Here is a 19,667-nt window from a genome sequence, read left to right as displayed (position 1 = left end):
TTCTTCAAGAGCATTCATCCTCCTACCTACATTGAGACATGCGTTGTTTGTTGTTTTGCTTCACTTATCTCATCCAAAATATCTTCACAAAAGGACCCATACAGTCAAGTATTGTATCGAATCCAGCTACAGTATTTCATATGAGATTCAATGAACTAAGGATTCTCGAGGAATGTTCAAATATCTATTGTGAAAGTATAATAATGCACATGTGAGATATAAATCAAAACATTTCTACCTTTCTTTAAAAGAAAAGGAGACCATGGCATAAGATTGGGTACAAATCCCCTCATGCATAAAGAAGGCCACACCTTTATGCCTATGTTTAAGTGCATTAAGATCTTTTAGCCCACATTAGCCATCTCAACAACAATTGCCACCAGCCTAAGAAATGGTATGCAACAACTCTTTTTACAAAAATATTTGGTGGATTTTAGTTTTTTGAGATTACTTAATACCTAAAATATAATAATCTAATGAATATTTTCATGGTATGTTATTGAAATGATATTGTTGAGAGTGGAAAAAGATTGAATTTTTGACAGATTTTTGTTGTTTTTGAGGACTGAATGATTGATTTTTGATGGATTTAGAGTGATGTATGGTTGTTAAAGGAAGTGTTTGAGAGTGTTTTGGATGATATTGATTATGTTTTAGAAGTTTATGATGATTCTTAGTGGAGATATGAAGCTCTATGATGTTCTAATAGGTTCTGTTAAGGTTTTGATTGGTTTTGTATACCTTCTGTATACCTTCTGTTTTGTTTCAATTTTCTTCTGTATGAAGCATGGATTGATGATTGATGAAGATTGAGATCTTTTGGAAGCCTATTGAATAGTTTTTGATAGTTTGGAATGATTTGAGTATGAGTTATGAGGTTCTGATGACCTTTTGTAGACCTTCTGTAGAGCCTCTGTCTCTGCTCTATCTCTGTACTATAACTGTACTGTAGCTGCTTTGGTACTGTACTGTAAATGTTCTGTAGACCTTCTATAAGTGTTCTGTAGAAAGCATGTGTGACTTTGGGAAAGTTTCTAACCTTTGGAAATGATGAATCTAAGTTCAAAAGAGCTAAAACAAGTGGAAGAAGTAGCTGCTGAAGACTGAAGAGAAGACTAAGTGACAGTGACAGTAGTGAGCTGTGAAAAGACACTGTAGTGACTCTAGTGACTCTTCATATCAGACACACCTCTTGGGAGGTGCATCCACGACCTAATGTAAAAGAGTGCGGATAGACGGGTAGGACACGGGTTAGCATGGGAATACCCAGTTATATTGATAGGGTATATAAGGTGTTGAGAGACCCAATTAGGGCATCGATTATCAATAATCAAGTCTCTCTTTTCTCCTTCCTCCTAGCTTTCATGGCTTCCCTCCTCTTTCTCTCTCTTTTCCTGTCTTTCTCTCTCTTCTGCTAGTCTTTCTCTCTCTTCTTCTCTCATCTTCTTCCTCTTTCTCTCTCCTCTCTGCAGTCTCTCCCTTCTCATCTTCTCTCTCCTAGGTCTTCTTCATTACAGTTGGTATCAGAGCTTAGGTATTTGGTCCCTTCTTCTATCTCTCCTCCCTCTAGTTTTAGTTTCTTTTTAGTTCAGGAACCCTAGTTACTCATGTGCACAGGTAGATCAAGATAGGTACAACATTGAAAGACCACAGAAATCAGGGAGTACCAGAGATGTCAACCTTTCTTGGGGAGCTTACTAGAGGTTTGACTGCATATGGAGATCACGACTAGACTGGAGATAAGGGTTGTGCAGTAGCCTGTTGTGCTCCCATCACCTGCTGGAATGCATATCTAGACTTGGGTGTCACAAGTGCACTGCGAATCTGTTGCTATTCTGCAGCAAGCCCTATTGCCCACAAGGGCCCCTGAGCTCCTAGCTAGCTGAAAGCTCCTACCCCCCTAGAGTTGTTTAAGGATTTCATCTGCAGACACTGAAGTGCTGATAAAAGCTCTTCCATGGTCCTCGGTGATGGAGAATCTGTCACTGTGCAAGAGGTGACATAGCAATGCATGACACCTCTTCATAAGATGGGATGATTATGGTGGGCACCGACAGCAACAAGTGATCAAGGCAGCCCCAACTGTGGCCACATTGCGAAAGGCGAGTGTGCAGGAGGAGACCATGGGGCTTGGTCAGGTCAGACGAGAGACTGATCTGCTGCACTTCCTACCCCCAGCTGTTCTCTGCCTCACAAGTAGGCCGCTTCAAAAGCTTGCAAAAGAATCTTACGTCCCTGCTTTGAACACCCGTTTTCTTTCATTGCCGCTAAGAAGGAACTCAAAGAGGAGCACAGTCGAGCTTGTGGGAGTAAAGCCAGAGAAGAGGATGAACCTCCGATGCTTGAGCAGCACTCTGACATCATCTGTGAGCAAGCATTGGTGGCCTGTGATTTCTTGACACCAAGCTGACTGCATCTGCCATTATTTCCCCGGTCCAATGGCATCGCTTATGCCCATGACCAGTTGGGAAAATGCATTTGCAGATTGTGCATTCATGTCCCTTAGACTTCTTTTCAGTAACAATCTTTTCTGATCTGCAAGGCATAGTGCTGGAAGTAGCTCTATTTTCTTGTTGTCCACAATATCTTGTAGCAAGTGGCAGTGATGAAGGTTGCCGACTCTGAAACTGAACCTACGTTGAGACTTGCTGGAAGGCTGCACTAAGACTTGCTGGAAGGCTTCCCTCCTAAATTTTCCATCAAAGAAACATCTTGATGTTGTGAGGGCATGGCAGGTACACTACTTGTGAGCATCAAGGATGAAGGGCTTATGTTAAGATTTGGAAGATTAGAAAGGCCTTGGCCACACATACTTCTTTGTATGTGGCAGACAACCTGCTGTCTATTGTTGAGTGACTCTCACCACTATCTTTCCCCGATTTCCCTCCAAAATTTTGAGCCGAAGATCCTATATGGCTGTGATGATGTTGCTGCTAAGAGCTAGATGGCGATCGTGGTGGAAGCCTTTGCATAGGCCTCTTTCTTGGCCAAGGCTGAGATCCCCATCAGCGCCATTGTCTCGACAAGGAGATCCATGCCAAGGCTGTCTTCAGTGCCAACGTTTTCAAGGAGGGCATCAACCTGCCATAAGCTCGACTCTGAGTACCCTCCTTGGCTCTTCCATTTATCATGTTCACTGCAGTCCAGAGCTCAGCCCCAACCTATTCTTCATCATACTCATCGTCAACATCAACAGCATAATCTAGTTGCTCCATTATCACATCATCAGAGATGGAATATGTAGAATGATTGCCATATTGCATACCTAACCTCTTGGTTTGATATTGGGATTCCCTACCACTATTAATGCGTGTGCAATTTATGCCAATTTGCCAATGGAAATTTTCAGATTTTGATTCCATCAAAGGAAGAGATGATGTGCTTTGGCCTTCCAAAAGTAATAGTTCACTGTCTTTGCAATCTTCCAAATAGTTGCCTCGAATGATGTCAGACTCCACTGCCTCGAGTTTTTTGGCAGTCCACTAGTTGCTGCAGCCTCCCATGGATCTTCTTGTGATTTATCACGCAAGGAAAATATATATCTCTGAGACGGAAAGTTGCATTGTCATCAAAATTCAACTTTGCATCAGCAGCTACCATCCTCTTATCTGAAGTGTCAGCAAGAGGATTGATTTCCACAAGCGTGCAATCCTTCTCGATAAATAATTTGTTCAGGAACCTTTATCATCATGTCAGGATATTTCTTTGCAAGATCCTCAATGTTGGTCCCACCTTTACTACAAGCAACAATAATGGGTCCAGCACTGGCACAATGAAGAGCAATGGAAAAATACATCTCGTTGACAAGGGAAAGCCTTTCACATAAATAGACCTGATTGACAGGCTGCCTTCTGGTCTCCAGTCTGCTTTGCTACAAGAATTTGTCCAAGCATCTTGTTTGCAACTGCAAAGACAAATTTGCTATATATATTTATGCTCTCTCGAAACGTGGTCTTCCCAAGGAGGCAAAAGGCATGGGGTTACCAGGTGGAAGTTTGTTATATGATCTCTCCTAGTGTGTTACATCTTGCTCCATGGCAATTGCATAGTTGGGGACTCAAAAAAAAAGAATTGGCTCAATTTTGATATGGGGATCTGGATGCTTGACTTCCATCAAAAGATCATGTATGAGGGAAAGATTGAACATACTAATGTGTTGAACAAGGCATGCTATATTTGGATCAGACTACGCACCAGATGACATATGATTGCATGCAATTGTGCAGGCTTGGAATCCCAGTGTGCTATCCTACACGTATCACAACAAGCATCCCTGTAGTCAACCTCAGACTAGCTCATTTGACATGTTGACAATGACAGTGTTAGACATGGGAGTGCATGATAGGTGTTTTGATGCTAATTGATCTATGGATGTGGTATACCTATGCCTCAGAGATTATATCATAATTGCAAAGGATATTGACACATTGACTTTTTTTTTGGCAATGACACTTATGGTGGCACTCATATGCTCACGCTAACATTGAGATGTCTATGAACTTGTCTATGTTGGCAATTATGTGCCCTATTTGGCAGTGATGTTGCTTGTGTGGTCATGAGATGATCATGTTTGACAAGGTTATGCTCTTATTGGCAAATGCATTTGGCCATGGTGGCAATGGTTTGGATCATATTAGCAACGACCTTCAACCTACAATGATTTACAGAAAAACTTCCAACTCATAGGTCTCCCAAAGGTGCTTATTTAGTTTGATAAGTTGGTTAGATGCTATAGGGTATTGACTGTTCAAAATAGGCCTCTTAGAGTTAAAAATAGGGTGCTGGACTACATAGTTCAGCCATGCATTTCTTATTACAAAATTTTCTATATAAGACCTGTTATTACATACCTATGCTCTTTGCGTAGAGGGGATCGATACCTTCAACTAAAGCTCAAAAGCTCCCCAATCAGAGCTCCCATTGGAGAGTTACAGCCACTTTCGTATGCAGTAATCCTGTGGGACAGGCAGCAGCCCTACACAGTCAGCCCACAAAAGTCTATTACAGCAAAGCCTTCTTGTGTGATCGAGTGCAGGCTCCATAGCTCGATTCAAAGAGGGCATTCCCCCCTTCGATATGAACCAAAAATCTCCCCATTCCGCCCTATATTTTGGGAGATAAGCTCAATTTTGTGCTCAGAGGTATTGTGGGACAGGCAGCAGTCCTACACAGTCAGCCCACAAAAAGTGATTACAGTAAAGCCCTGATCATTTACTATCAGAGATATTTTTACATATTCTCGTAGAGGGGATCAAGGGCTTTAATTTGAATAAAAAATTATGGCGATCGGAGCTTCCTAGCTCAAGATATTGTCATTTCTGTAACAAGGGGTTTGGTGGACTGCACTTGGGATGGTAGGCCACAAGGGTAAAGCAAAGGCCCAGGAGGACTTCCAACATGAAATAAGGGACTCGCCTGCTTCAATGAACGATCCTAGCTTAGCCCAGGAGGATCGTGAGGACATGTTTGAAGAGGGTGGCCCGGAAATGGATCGCTTATCTATGCTCAACCAAACCCGATGCCAACATGAGACCCGCCATGCTGAACGACATCGAGAGATGGAACAATGCCATAGGGAGATGGAAACCCGCCAAGATCACTGTCATTTCGAGATGATGGCCAAGATGGACTTACTCACAGAGCACATGGGCACTCTCATCCCTCTATCACACCCTCCTCTGCTCAGCCCAAGGAGCATGTCCCTTCCCATGAGGCCAACTCCCCTCCTACCTTGGAGACCGGGCATAACCCACAAGGTTTTGGTGGCACCCATGGCCTTCCCCATAGCACCTATGCGCTGAGTGAGCCCCCTATGTGACATGATGAATCCATTTTCCCATCACCTATGACGAACCCTTCTAGCCCATCCTTGGGACAGCATCTCCCCCATAGTGGAAGTTATATGCAAGGGCAAAATGCAAATTTTGGGCAACATAGTATGCAGGGTGTACATGGGCAACATGCACATGGCCGTTTTGGGCAGCAAGGACCCAATGTTCAGTTTGGTTTGCATGTATTGCATGGGTAGCATGGAAATTTTGGGCAGCAAGGCCCCAATGCAGGTGCACATGGGCAGCATGGGAATTTTGGGCAGTAAGGCCCTAATAATCAGTTTGGTCCACATATAATGCATGGGAAGCATGGCACCCATGGACATTTTGGTCAGCAAGGTATGTATGGGCATTCTCATGGACATTATGAGTACCATGACCATTGGCATGGGTTCGATGTGCAAAGGCAAGTGCATGCACCTACTTATAGTCAACATGCATATGATGAGTGTGAATATTTTGAGCAGCATGCATCTGATGACTATATATGTTCTTATGAACTACACTCTGGTCACATACATGGACAACCATCTAGACAGCATTATGTACATGGATAACATCATTCAAATGTATATGAGTATGTACATGGGGAGCAACATCATTATCAGCAAGGGAGTGCTCGATATCATCAGCCACTTGATTATTACTATAAGCAACATGCGCATCCTTATGAGCCACATGATACTTCTCAAGAACGATGCCATGATGAGAGAATCTCACTACCACAGGCTCATGAGCAGATGTCCCATCAGCCCAAGGCCCTTACCTTTGAATGCCCAGTAATAGACACACATGTGAAACTCATGGATATGAAATGCCTAGGGATTGATGCATTGAATGCTCTATTGATTGCAGCCTCATCTACTCCATTCCAATTTGACCTAGTGGTTCCCAATGAGTTTATGGACAAGTCAATGCATGCTACCGTATGGGTTGGTAAGGATCTTGTGCCACCATCAATGCTTCATGATGACACCATGAATTACTTCTATGATACAGCGGATGCATTGGATCACAATTATCCTTTTGACCCCGGTGGTAGTATGGCGACCCATGCTTGTATGGATGACCCTTGTGCTCTTGATGGTTATTATGGAGGTTATCCATTTGATCCCGAGGAATGGAATGGTCTTGGAAAAGCCCTATGCTGATCAGTATTTCACCAGTGCAGTTCTTTCCCTACTCCAAGGATGCAATTTTGATTGAGCAATAGCTAAATTTGCCCAGTTTGAAATGCAGACAACTTACAGACACCATACTATTTCAGAACAGTTTTTACCCTGCATTAATAATAGTCAAGTGTTACCTATATGTCTTGAAAGTACGCTTCATGAGCTTCATTTTGACATGTCACACGCCTCAATCGGAGCTGCCCATAGGAAGTTATGACCAATTTTCTCCAGTAAGCCTGTTCTGGACAGCATGCTGTCCACTATTTGTCAGCCCCTAATTGTCAAGAATTGGAGGCCAAACTCATATGCTATCAACTTGCACATGTCATATACATCATATACACAATTCTATGCCCCAATTCCACATGAGATTGTACTTCCCCATACCTATATTCTCCTTTGTAATGCTGAGTAGAGTAGTACTCTGCAACCCGCCCCCCCCTCTTTTTTTTTCGTTGTGAGCCATAAGTCCTCTTTTTGTTTTTGAGGGCAAAAACCTTCGGGGTCGGGATGGAATGTAAAAGAGTGGGGATAGACGGGTAGGACACGGGTTAGCATGGGAATACCCAGTTATATTGACAGGGTATATAAGGTGTTGAGAGACCCAATTAGGGCATCAGTTATTAATAATCAAGTCTCTCTTTTCTCCTTCCTCCTAGCTTTCATGGCTTCCCTCCTCTTTCTCTCTCTTTTCCTGTCTTTCTCTCTCTTCTGCTAGTCTTTCTCTCTCTTCTTCTCTCATCTTCTTCCTCTTTCGCTCTCCTCTCTACAGTCTCTCCTTTCTCACCTTTTCTCTCCTAGGTCTCCTTCATTACACCTAAGAAGGATTATTGAGAGTTATTATGAGAGTATTGTAGTGAGGAGATGATGTACTATTGATAGAGAGAGAGAGAGAGAGCCAGAGATAGTTAATTTTATCAAAACAGTGTAACTGTATATGAGAGATTGAGAGAGAGAACTATGAAGACATTGAAGATGAATACTATGTGATTGATTTCCATTCAAAGATGGTGTATTCTTTTGTATTATCTGTTATATTGAAGTATTCTATGAAGATATTGAAGATTATGGTTGATTCTATCAAATCCGTGGGAGAAATCTACTATGATGCGTGTGAAGATTTGTTGTTTTCTTTGCTTTGGTGATCAAAAGAATGAAATAAAAGCTTGTTGGTGTTACAAAGATAGATTTTCTTGCAAGAGAATTCCCTTTTCCTTGGTGTTCCTCTTGGGGCACCATGTTTTTGGTGCGCAGTTGGGGAACTTTGCCATCAACTAGCACCAGAAGAGGCTGAAAATGAAGGAAATGGCATTGTTAAGAAGAGGAAAATTCAATGGATGTTTGCAAAGTTCCTTCTTCCACTGAAGATTTGGAAATTATCAAAGCCACTTTCCACAAGAAGTTCATCCCACAATGGCGGAAACATATCACATCATGATGCATGCTCCATGTGGTGGACTGTTTCCTCTTCCTGTTGAAGCAGTAGAAACTTGCATCTTGGTGGCAAACTGTTTGGGAACAAACTGAAAAGCAGAAACAGAGAGATTGACTATCCATGGAAGATTTGGCATTCATTGAGAAGCTTCCAGACATCATCAAGTGGGAGATTGTGAAGAAGCTTCAGGAGTCTTGGTTTGTGGAGGTTCACAAAGACAAGAAGGAAAAGAGTTGGAACTTGTTCATGGATGCTCAACAGCAAGATATGTCGGATGCTTGGTGCACTAACAATCTTCTGTTTGTCCAATTAGCAACCCATTGGAAGGTGGTAGACAAAGTGTTTTTCACAACATACACTGTTGAAACCCTCAGAAGCTGGCATTATTATAATGACACAATAATGATCCTAAGAAGAATGAGTTTTGATACTTTCAGAACAAAATATCTTCCCCTCTGTAGTGGTTTGAAAGTCGAATTCAGAGATGTTGAAAAGCAAGAAGTAGAAGAGATGTTGGTCAGAGAATCCCTCAGAGACTTAAGCCCTCTCTGATACTATCCTATTGAGTACAGACCAACTGGTTCGAGCCAACCCCTTGATGAATGACACAATAAAGAGGCAAGCGTTAGAACAAGTCCAGAGGTACGTGAGAAGAGAGAAGGCAAAAATCAAAGCTGAGAACGAGCTCGTAGTAGAAGCTTCCTTTGACGCCCTAAAAGCACTCTTTACAGAAGTCCCCACTGGTGACTCAAGGTCCCCTTTCTAGTCAGATTCGTCTTGGAAATATTGATGTGACAGGCTAGCAAATGTAGTTCCATTGCTATTTTTCAAGGGAGAGTACAATGAAGATCTCGATATTCATTAGCAGAGTTCATGGTAGCATGTGTGGCTAACAATGCCAGAACCCCTAAGCATTGGTTAGCAATATTCCCCGCCACTTTCAAGGGCGTGGTGTTTCAGTGGTATGAGAGACTAGTAGCAGGAACTTTTGGCACGTGGGACGTTGGCCTTCCTCACTAAATTCAAGAGTGAAGGTTTTGAAGAGAGGATGCGAGAGGAGTTCATGAACCTAAGTCAATCATCTGGAGAAAGAGTAGAAGCTTATGTCTCGTGAATGGAATCCATCCTGAAGAGATGGACTAACCATCATCTAGACGAAGGCATTCAAAAAGGAGTGTTTCTCAGGGGCCTACAACCAGAAGTTCGCAAGTTTGTGGAATTGAGAAGACCAGTCAATTTGCAAGCTGCAGTGGAAGGTGCAAGATTGTATGATGAAGTTGAAGCAAGGTTGTCAATGACTCCAGGAAGAGGAGTCTTACCTCCTCCCATGCCAGGAATGGTATACCCACGAAATATAGTCCTAAGGACAGTTCCCTACCCCTATCCCCAGATGCAAATAGTGCCGCAGTATAATGCACCTAATCCACTGTGGTCACCGTAGACAACAGTGCCTCAAATGATGGTTCAACCACAGCAACAGTGGCCTCAAACAGTTCCTCCAATGGAGCCTCAACAACAGTGGAACCCTACCAACTGGAATCAACAATCCCAAGTCTCAACAGAAGCTCTGAATCAGAGCCGGAATAGAGGACCCTCTAGATCGATCCAACCAATTTATGCAGTAATTACAGAAGCTTCCCAAAACCCTACTACAAGCACTTCAGGAGGTGAAAATCTGAAGGACTACTTATCCAACTTAGTTGCAAGTATCAAGAAAGAGCTTCTGGATGTGATTATAGAGTAGCTACAGATGTTGAAGGTGAATACCGCCAACCTATCCACTCTTGTGGGAGCTGGAAGAGATGTGATGCGCTCTAATACATGGTGCGGAAAGTGTCATCAAGCGGGACATTTAGCCACTGAATGTACCCGAAAACCAACTATTCCTGGAGCCTTGTGTTCCTACTGTTTGCGGAAGAACCATACAGAGGATATTTCTCTCTGAAAGAGATGCATGAATGAAGACAGAAGGATGAAAATGCAAGATTCAACTTGCTGGAATCCAAAATGACAACACAGGATATTGGACCAAAGCCTAGGGAATTTGGTCCTAATTTTGGTCCAAGGAGGTTTCCCTCTCAAAGTTACAGAGGACGACAGTCTAGCGGTGGTCAGAGATCAGAGGTGGAATGTTACAGGTGTGGAGAAAAGGGTCATATCTCCCCAAATTGTCCAAACCCTAGACGATCTGTGGATTACAAGCCCTTATGCAACCGATGCAAAGGAGAAGGCCACACTGCAAAGGACTATCCACGTCCATCCCCTGTAAAGGCCAATGCCACTGATAGCCAACAAAAGGTACAAGAGTCTGCCTCCAATTTAGTAGAGTTGGAAGTTGCCATTGTTATGCGCACCAAGAAGAAGGAACCAGTTGTTCAGAATGAAAATAAATCTCTTGCCAAGACTGTGAAGTTCTAACTGCCAACAGAGGGACTGAGCAATACAGAACAGAACAGTGCAGTACAGAGAACTGTAGTGCCACAGAGAGCTACAGAGACAATCCCAGAAACAGGACCAGAGGTCCAGGAGATAGATGATACAGAAGCACCTCCAGAAATAGAAGAAGTGCCGATGCTGCAATTATTAGAAGAAAAAGGAAAGATGAAGATGGATGTAGCCCCATTCCCCAGCAGGCTGGAGAAGTTTGTGGATCCTATCAAAGATTATTACTTGGTAAAAGACCTAGACACTTTTAAACCAAACTTAACATTCAGACAGTTGCTGATGCTGTCTTCCAGCTACCGAAAGAAATTCAAAAGCATCTTGACAAGAAGATGTGGACTAAGGAGCGCTCCTTCAACAGCGACCAAGACCAATAAGGCCCCGGAGCCTGTAAAGGAAGTAGATGTGGCTAATGCCTTCCTAGATCCTGGAACCCCAGAGATTAGTATATGGATAGAAGGATGCTTCATTTCAGATGCATTGATTGATGGAGGCTCATTAGTAAACATAATGACAGATGTGATAATGAAGGACTTAGGGTTGCAAGGAATTCAACCTACACAGTGGCTTATCAGATTGGCAGACCAAAGTAGAATTAAGCCATTGGGCATCCTTCCATATGTAAAAACAACCCTTGTAGGAAGAGACTATTGGCTGACATATCTAGTGGTCAAACCAAATTCTTATGGGACCTCATACCCTCTGCTGTTGGGAAGACCTTGGCTTTTTGAAGCAAGAGCCAGGATGGACTCGTTCAAAGGAACCCTAACCGTAGGCAGAGGACCTAACAAAGTGGTGTTAAGGCTGTATAGATCGCAAAAAGGCAATGGATCCACATCCATTGAAGTCATAACTGACTCCTCCAACGAGGTAATAGATGGTACATTAGGAGATGAAGAGGCTATTAAGCAGATCTTTCCTAAGAAAATAGAGGCACAGTCCCTAACAGTGGGCACTGTAAGCCAATTGCCAAGAGAAGTAAAATCCTTGTCCATGGGTGAATACCTCCTGCCTCAACTAGAATTAACTTTTGAAATCACCTCTGACAGTGAAATAGAAGCATGGATGTACTATTCTCCGTGTTACATGACAGTCGCAGAGACAGAGCAAAGACAATACAGAGACAGTACAGTTACAGAGCAGAGACAGTACATAGATAGTACAGTTACAGAGCAAAGACAATACAGAGGTAAAGCAGATACAGAGTGGATACAAAATTGAGACAGAGTGGATACAGAGATAGTCATAGATACAGAGCCAGAGCTAGAGCCAGAGCCAGAGCCAGAGCCAGAGCTAGAGGCAGAAGCAGAGTCAGAAGCTATGATAGAAGTAGAAGCAGATACCGAGGCAGAGGCAAAAGATATGTTCTTCTCTTACAGAGCCTCTACAGAAGCAGAGACAAAGCTTCCAGAGGAAGATGATAAAAATGATGAGGAAGAAAATGAAGCAGGTTATGAAAGTACAGATGAAGAATTCCCTCTGATAGAGGATGATCTTGTTGATGTCCCGACAGAGACCTCAGAGACTAAAGATCTCAGGGTGTTGGATGGAATGACCATGGTTCCATTTGGATTGATCAATGGACCACAAAGTATGCAGAATTTGTATAAGCGATGGATTAGAAGCACAAAAATTAAGTTCACCAGTGGCTCCTGTCGCCTTGACCGTTCAAACAAGAGAAAAGATGATGACGATGTCCCTTGTCAACAGAAGCAAAAGCCCTTAGAGCCCCGGCCTCCAGCAGGTCCGTGCTATGTGACATTCCTAGACGCATCCTCTGAAGATGAATACCTAAGTCCAGAAGAAATCACAACGCACACAGAAGCAAACAAAGCTCTGATACCCTTTCAACAACCTAAACATACAAATGAGTCATCTGTTCGGAAGGAGGACACTGGTTCTAGTGGAACATCAGACGAGGATACTACTCTCTTGAAAGAGTCAGACCTCTACCCAGAAGCAATCCGTGGGACATTTATCCGTGAAGTGGAAGGTGAAAGGAAAGTAACATTCTTGGATACTGAAGGTACCGAACATCACCTAAAAGTGGGCCTCAATCTTCGAGAAGAAGAACTAGTGGTCCTGCGAGACTTACTAAAGGAGAACTTAGATGTGTTTGCTTGGTTATATAAAGACCTAAAGGGGATTGATCCCACAGTATGCCAACATCATATTGACCTAGAGCCTGATGCCAAACCTGTAAGGCAAAGACAAAGGCATATGAATCCTAATTACTCTGCTCTGGTGAAGGCTGAATTATTGAAACTTCTTGAAGCAGAGTTCATTTATCCCGTGGCTAAGAGTGAATGGGTTTCGCCCATTGTGGTAGTACCCAAAAAGAACGGGAAACTTCGAATATGTGTCGACTTTCGAAAGCTCAATTCGAAGACGAAGAAGGATCATTTTCCTATCCCTTTTACAAACCAACTATTGGACACAGTGGTAGGCCATGAGCTGTATTCCCTCTTGGATGGATTCAGCAGATATAACCAAGTCCAAATCACAGAAGAGGACCAATCCAAAACAACCTTCACCATAGAATGGGGGACCTATGCCTATAGAGTGATGCCATTTGGGCTCTGTAATGCTCCTGCCACCTTTCAATGAGTAATGATGGTGGCCTTCCAGAATCATCTGCATGATTTCATTGAGGTGTATCTTGATGACTGCTGTGTCTATAGTTTGATCCGTGAGCACTGGGGACACCTAGAGCAATGTTTTGATAAATGCCAAGAGTATGGGATTTCTCTCAACCCCGACAAATGTGTCTTTGGCATCTCGTCAGGAGTTCTCCTGGGCCATATTGTCTCTGCACAAGGGATTGCAACAAACCCGGCAAAGATTAAGAAGATTGCTGCCTTAATAGCATCAACAAACCTCAAGCAATTGAGAGGATTTCTTGGCCATGTGGGCTACTATAAAAGATTTATTGCACATTTTGCAACCAAGGCAGTCCCTTTGCACAAGCTCCTAAGGAAAGAAGCTAATTTCCTTTGGATTGATGACTGTGAAGAAGCCTTTAATACCGTAAAAAAGTGCTGATCCAAGCACCTATCATACAACCTCCTGATTGGACGAAGGAGTTCCATGTGCACACAGATGCATCAATTGAAGGGCTAGGTGCTGTCCTATGTCAAAAGGGCCCCTCTAAATTAGATCAACCAATTTATTATGCAAGTCGAAAGGTCACTGATAGGGAACGGAACTACACAGTGACAGAGCTTGAATGCTTAGCAATGGTGTTTGCACTAGAGAAGTTTAGACACTATCTACTGTCAACGCATTTCAAGTTCTATGTGGATCATGAAGCCTTGTCCTCCCTGATGAACAAAACCGATATTAAAGGACGACTGATGAGATGGTTGCTCCTATTCCAGGAGTTTGATTTTGAAGTGGTCACTAAGCCTGTCCGTTCCCATATCCTAGCCGATCATCTATCACGGATCCCTCAAACAGAAGCAGAGGAACAGGATGATCTAGACCTTCCTGATGCTTCCTTATTTCTAGTTGAAATAGTTACTCCTTGGTATGCAGCTATAGCCAATCTCCTGGAAACTCAACAGTATCCTCCTGGCATTTCAAGCCGTGAGAAGAAGAAGCTTCTGTTAGAATCAGCCCCCCTACACTTTGTTAGGCGGTGGACTGTACAAGAAAGGCAAAGATGAAGTATTGCGAAGATGTGTTGCTGGGGATGAAATCGGCATAGTATTGAAAGCATGCCATGACGAACCATGTGCTGGACACTTCGCATGAGAAGCGATAGCCAAGAAGGCTCTGTTAGTAGGATATTGGTGGCCGACCCTCCACAAGGATGCATATGATTATTGCAAGAGATGTGATGCTTGTTAGCGAATGGGAAAGCCCACCAAAACAGGTGCCATGCCACTGCAACCCATTCTTCCCCTAAAGCCGTTCGAGAAGTGGGGGATTGATTTTGTGGGTCCCATTGATCCACCTACCAGACGGAAGCAGAACAGATACATCTTAGTATGTATAGATTATGTTACAAAGTGGTGTGAAGTTAAAGCCTTGAAGCGAGACGATGGTAATAGCGTAGTCCTGTTCATGTACGAGAATATTATCACCCGTTTTGGTAGTCCCCTCGAGCTAGTAAGTGACAGAGGTACTCATTTCCTTAACAAAATCATGGAGGAGCTGACAGAGCTGTATAAGATCTGCCATCGCAAGTCCACTCCCTATTACCCTAGAGCCAACGGCCAAGTTGAAGTCACCAATCGCATCCTCTGCTCGATTCTGACAAGAACAATTGCTGCACATCGTCGCGACTGGGATGATCGACTTACAGAGGCCCTCTGGGCGTACAAAACCTCCCATAAGGCAACTACATGACAGACCCCTTTCCAGCTAGTGTATGGTACAGAAGCCGTCTTCCCTGTTGAACTAGAATTGCCCTCTTTGCGAGTGGTAGTTAAAGAACGCTTGGGAGATAATGAGTCACTGCAACGCCGTCTCCTGCACTTGGAATGCTTGGATGAGATACGACGGATGGCCCTACAGTGCATGGAAACCACTCAAGCGCGACGCAAGGCCTATCATGACAGTTTCATCAAGCACAAGGAGTTCAAAGAAGGTGATCTTGTTCTAGCCTATGATTCGAGATTTGGCAAGTTTCCTGGCAAGCTTCAACAATGGTGGATGGGCCCTTACAAGGTACTTGCTGTCAATTCTAATGGCTCTATTCAGGTGCAGACCATTGATGCCTCTGATGATCCTTTTCTCATCAATGGCTATCGCCTGAAGATGTACTTCCCTCCCTGGGGATCTTAACAATCATAGTCGACCTACCCCCTTCCTTTTGGGTGTCGCACTGTCCTTCTTGTCGTGCTTCTGATAGCCCTTATGATTCTCCTCATAAGGCGGCCTCGTTCTGCTACCCCTTGTAGAAACATCTCAACCCGACCTTGTTCTCTTCTCGTCTGATCCAACAACGGTGGTGAGGTTGGTCCTGACACATGGTATTTCTACTATTCTCTTTTTTAATGAAAAAAACAAAAGAAAAAAAGAAAAAAAAGAGAAAAGAAAAGAAAAAACAACAAAAACAAACAAAGTGTTATGGGAGAAAATGAAGAAATTCCCTGTCATAACAGGCCTCGTTCCAAGAAAAGGTGGAAACACCCTTGGGCGAGAAGCTGAGTGTGGAAAAGGTGGTAACACCCCGTAGTTCAGGATAGCTGACTCACTAGCAAAACCTCTTTAGCGAGTAATTTGAAGCCACCTCCCTTGGTGCGCTGCTTTTGTAATATCAGTCCGTTTGTCCTTCTAACAGACAACTCTTCTTACAAGTCCTTGAAGTATGAGACTTGTAGGATGCCTCCCTGGGTGCGCCTCGTCTTCAAGATCCTGATGACAACAACAACCGACATGATCTTTATCAACAACCCCTTGAGTGATGTGAGCTTTCATCCTAAGAGGATGGGGATGTGAGCATGAGCTGCCCTCTGTATCTATCAGAGCGTGAGAGAGAGGGTGGGGTGAGTGACCAGTCTTTCCCTTCAAATCAAATGAGAGGTGAGATGTGTAAACGAAGTGTTGCACGCACAGGATGGGCCTCTCAATGCACAAAGCACGATCTGTTCTTGTGCACTGCACTATAAGGCTCCCTGGCCTTCCTTCTTGCACTGTATGCCGGCACAGGGTGAGATGCACAGTTGCACCATCAAATGCGCACAAGGCATACAACCTCTGCATAAAGTGACAATGAGGATTACATCAATGGGTTTCAGGAAAGGGCTACCCTTTGTATCTATCAACAGAGCGTAAGACAGAGGGTGGGCTGAGTGTGACTGGTGTTCTTCAATCAATTATCGAGAGGTGAGGATTGAGGGACGTTGCAACCACTGGAGTTAGGTACGTTTCTGTTTCCCTATACACCCATGGGCTAGGTTTCTGCCATCAGCACAGGACACGTCACTCTATTCTGTACACTGCACTGCAAGGCTCCCTGGCCTTTCTCCTTGCACATATGCTAGACGGGGTTGGACGCACTAATGCACCATTAATTGTGCACCCTGGCATACTCCCTCTGCATCATTCCCTTGTCGATTTCTAAACCGGGTGTGAGCTTTGGGTTTTCATCATTATTTCCTCGAGTGATGTTAGTCATGGGGCGAGTGACTGCTCTTTCAATCCATTTGAGTGCTCGTGAGTTGAGTGTAATATCCCTCGTCATCGATGAATTTCCTATGATTCCTTCAACCAGCTACCTCCCTGGGTGCTGTCGCGTGGTCCCTGCCACAAAGAACATTGGCTGAGTGCTGTAAAGATACCTTGTTACTTCCTACAACCGACACAACGACACCAGACGCAACCTCGATAGTCGACATTTCTCCTCGGCAATATCGGCCAAGTTTTTCTAACCCTACACATTCTGTTTCTCAGTGATGGTTATGTCTTAAGTGTGGGGATGTTCGTGGTTGGTCTGATGTGAGGTACCAGGTCCTAGATGTTCGGTTTACCCTTCCTGCTAAGGTTCTAAGTGTGGGGACGCGTCCCGGCGCGTCTATGTTGTATAACCCCCATGCATATACCGTGTTCTAATCATGCATCTATGCCATGACTTCATTTTACCCTGATGGGGTCCCTTCCCCACTCCTCCGTTCTATTTCACCCTGTCCCCGGGGTTGTTTCTTGACCATTTTTCTTTATCCTTTGTTTTATGATTTGTCCATGTGAACGTACCCTACGTTCATCAAAATATCAATCCAACCTTACAGTCTTGTTCGTCCCTTCGACTCCTGTTCCAACAGACGGTTCTTAAGTTATTAATTTTTGAAGCAATTCGTGTAAAATGGACGATTTTCCATGTGAACGCGTCTTTATTGCTTCGGAACTCTAGTCTAATGTACTAGCCCTATCCTACCCATTCCCCCTGTCATTTTTTCTTTTTACTCCGTGTCATTCCGATGCATGGTTGATCCGTTATTAATTTTTACAGGTTTTCAGGCCTTTTTTTGTGCTTATTTTTTACATTTTTCCATGTGAACTTGCCCTATTTTTACCAAAATTCCAGTTTAATTTGATAGCCTTGTCCTATTAGCCTTTCCCCCATTTTTTTCATTTTTCCTCCCCCCTCTTCCAACTGTCGGATTTTTAGTTATTAATTTTTCCGAGTGTTTTCAAATGTGTTTTTCGTGTTTTTTCCACGTGAACCCCTTCTAATTCCTTTCAAACAGAGTTTTGATGCACCAGTCCTGTGAATTCCTTTCTTTCGGACATTTTTTCTTTTTACTGTCCTCTATTCCGGGCCATGGTTCTTCCTGTATTAATTTTCGAGTCCATTTTCGGACCCATTTTTGGGGTTTTTCCCATGTGAACACGTCCTATCTCCATCGCAACTGTGTTTTTCCATGATAGGATTCTAGGACATATTGTTGTGCACACTTTTCCTTCTTTTTGCACTTCGTTCCGATGTGCGAATTTTCTGATATTAATGCCCGTATGTGTCTTCGAGTTAATTTTTACGTTTTTTCCATGTGAACACCTTGATTTTGCCCCGGAACTCGTGTTGCATGTTTCCAACATTTTTCCCTCATCTCCGGGCACATTTTTTCTTTTTACGCATTTTTGATCTGATGAACGGTTCGGATTTTATCAATTTTTTTTCATTTTTCTTGTGTGATCGCGTTTCTCGTGTCGCGCGTAAACGCGCCTGTTTTTGGTTTTAAGCGCCTCGGGACGCCCCCATGGCATTTGTCACTCGCGCGTCACCGTGCCTGGCCATTTGACCCCGTCACTGCAAAATGTTTTTAACCCCTGCCCACGCATGCGCACGAGCCGGGGGTGTGTTTCTTGCCCCTTCATTTTCAATTTTTTATTTTATTTTTCTATTTTCCCTTAAAAAACAAAAACAACCACATTAAAAAAAGAAGAAGAGAGAGAGAGAGAAAAAACAACACAACCTAATCCATAATACTTAAATCCAAACATATATATATATATATATATATATATAAATCTAGAAAGAAAAAAGAAAGAACAACAAGAAAAAAAGAGAGAGCAAAAAACACAAAACAAAAGAAACAAGAAAAAGAAGTAGAAAAAAACCAAAAGAAGCAACAAAGAAAAAAAAACAAAAAACGAGAGAAAAAGAAGAAAAAAATAAAAAGAAAAAAAAGAGAGAGAAATGGAAAAAAAAGAAAGAAATAAAGAAAAAGAAAAAAAGGAAGAAAAAAAAGAAAAAAAAACTTACCTGTGCCGTTGCGTCCGCGTTCCCTCCTTCCTCCTCCATTCCTCCCTCCTTCTCCCTTCCCTTCTTCTCCCCTCCTGCTTCTTCTTCTCCTCCTCCTTCTTCTCTTCTCCCCTTCTGTTGCTGTTGCCGCTCCAGTGTTGCCCTACGCCGTCCGCCTCAGCCTTTGTCACTGTGCCGCCGCCCTGTGCGACACCCTACGCCGTCCGCCTCAGCCTCGGCCGCTGTGCTGCCGCCCTGCACGACGCCCTCCCGCCGTCCACTCCAGCCTCAGCTGCCACCTCCTCCTCTCCTCCTCCTCCACCACCACCACCACCTGCCTCTACCTCCTCCTCCTCCTCCTCCTCCTCCTCCACCACCACCACCACCACCAGTCCTTTCTTCCTCCTCCTCCTCCCCCTCCCCCTCCTCCTCCATCTCCATCTCCACCTCCACCTCCACCTCCACCACCACAGCCACTTCTGGTTAGTTTTTAACCTCCCCTTAGTTTTTAACCTCACCTTAGTTAGTAATTAACTTAACACTAGTTAATAATCAAACTAACCCTAGTTAGTTTCACTAACCCCCCAACTAACCCTAGT

The sequence above is a fragment of the Lygodium microphyllum genome, chromosome 13 (genome assembly GCF_053477565.2).
Source record: "Lygodium microphyllum isolate KBCC chromosome 13, Lygodium_microphyllum_v1.1.10, whole genome shotgun sequence".
NCBI classification, from domain to species: Eukaryota; Viridiplantae; Streptophyta; class Polypodiopsida; order Schizaeales; family Lygodiaceae; genus Lygodium; species Lygodium microphyllum.
The sequence above is the reverse complement of the archived record's forward strand: the minus strand, read 5'-3'. Positions refer to the sequence as shown.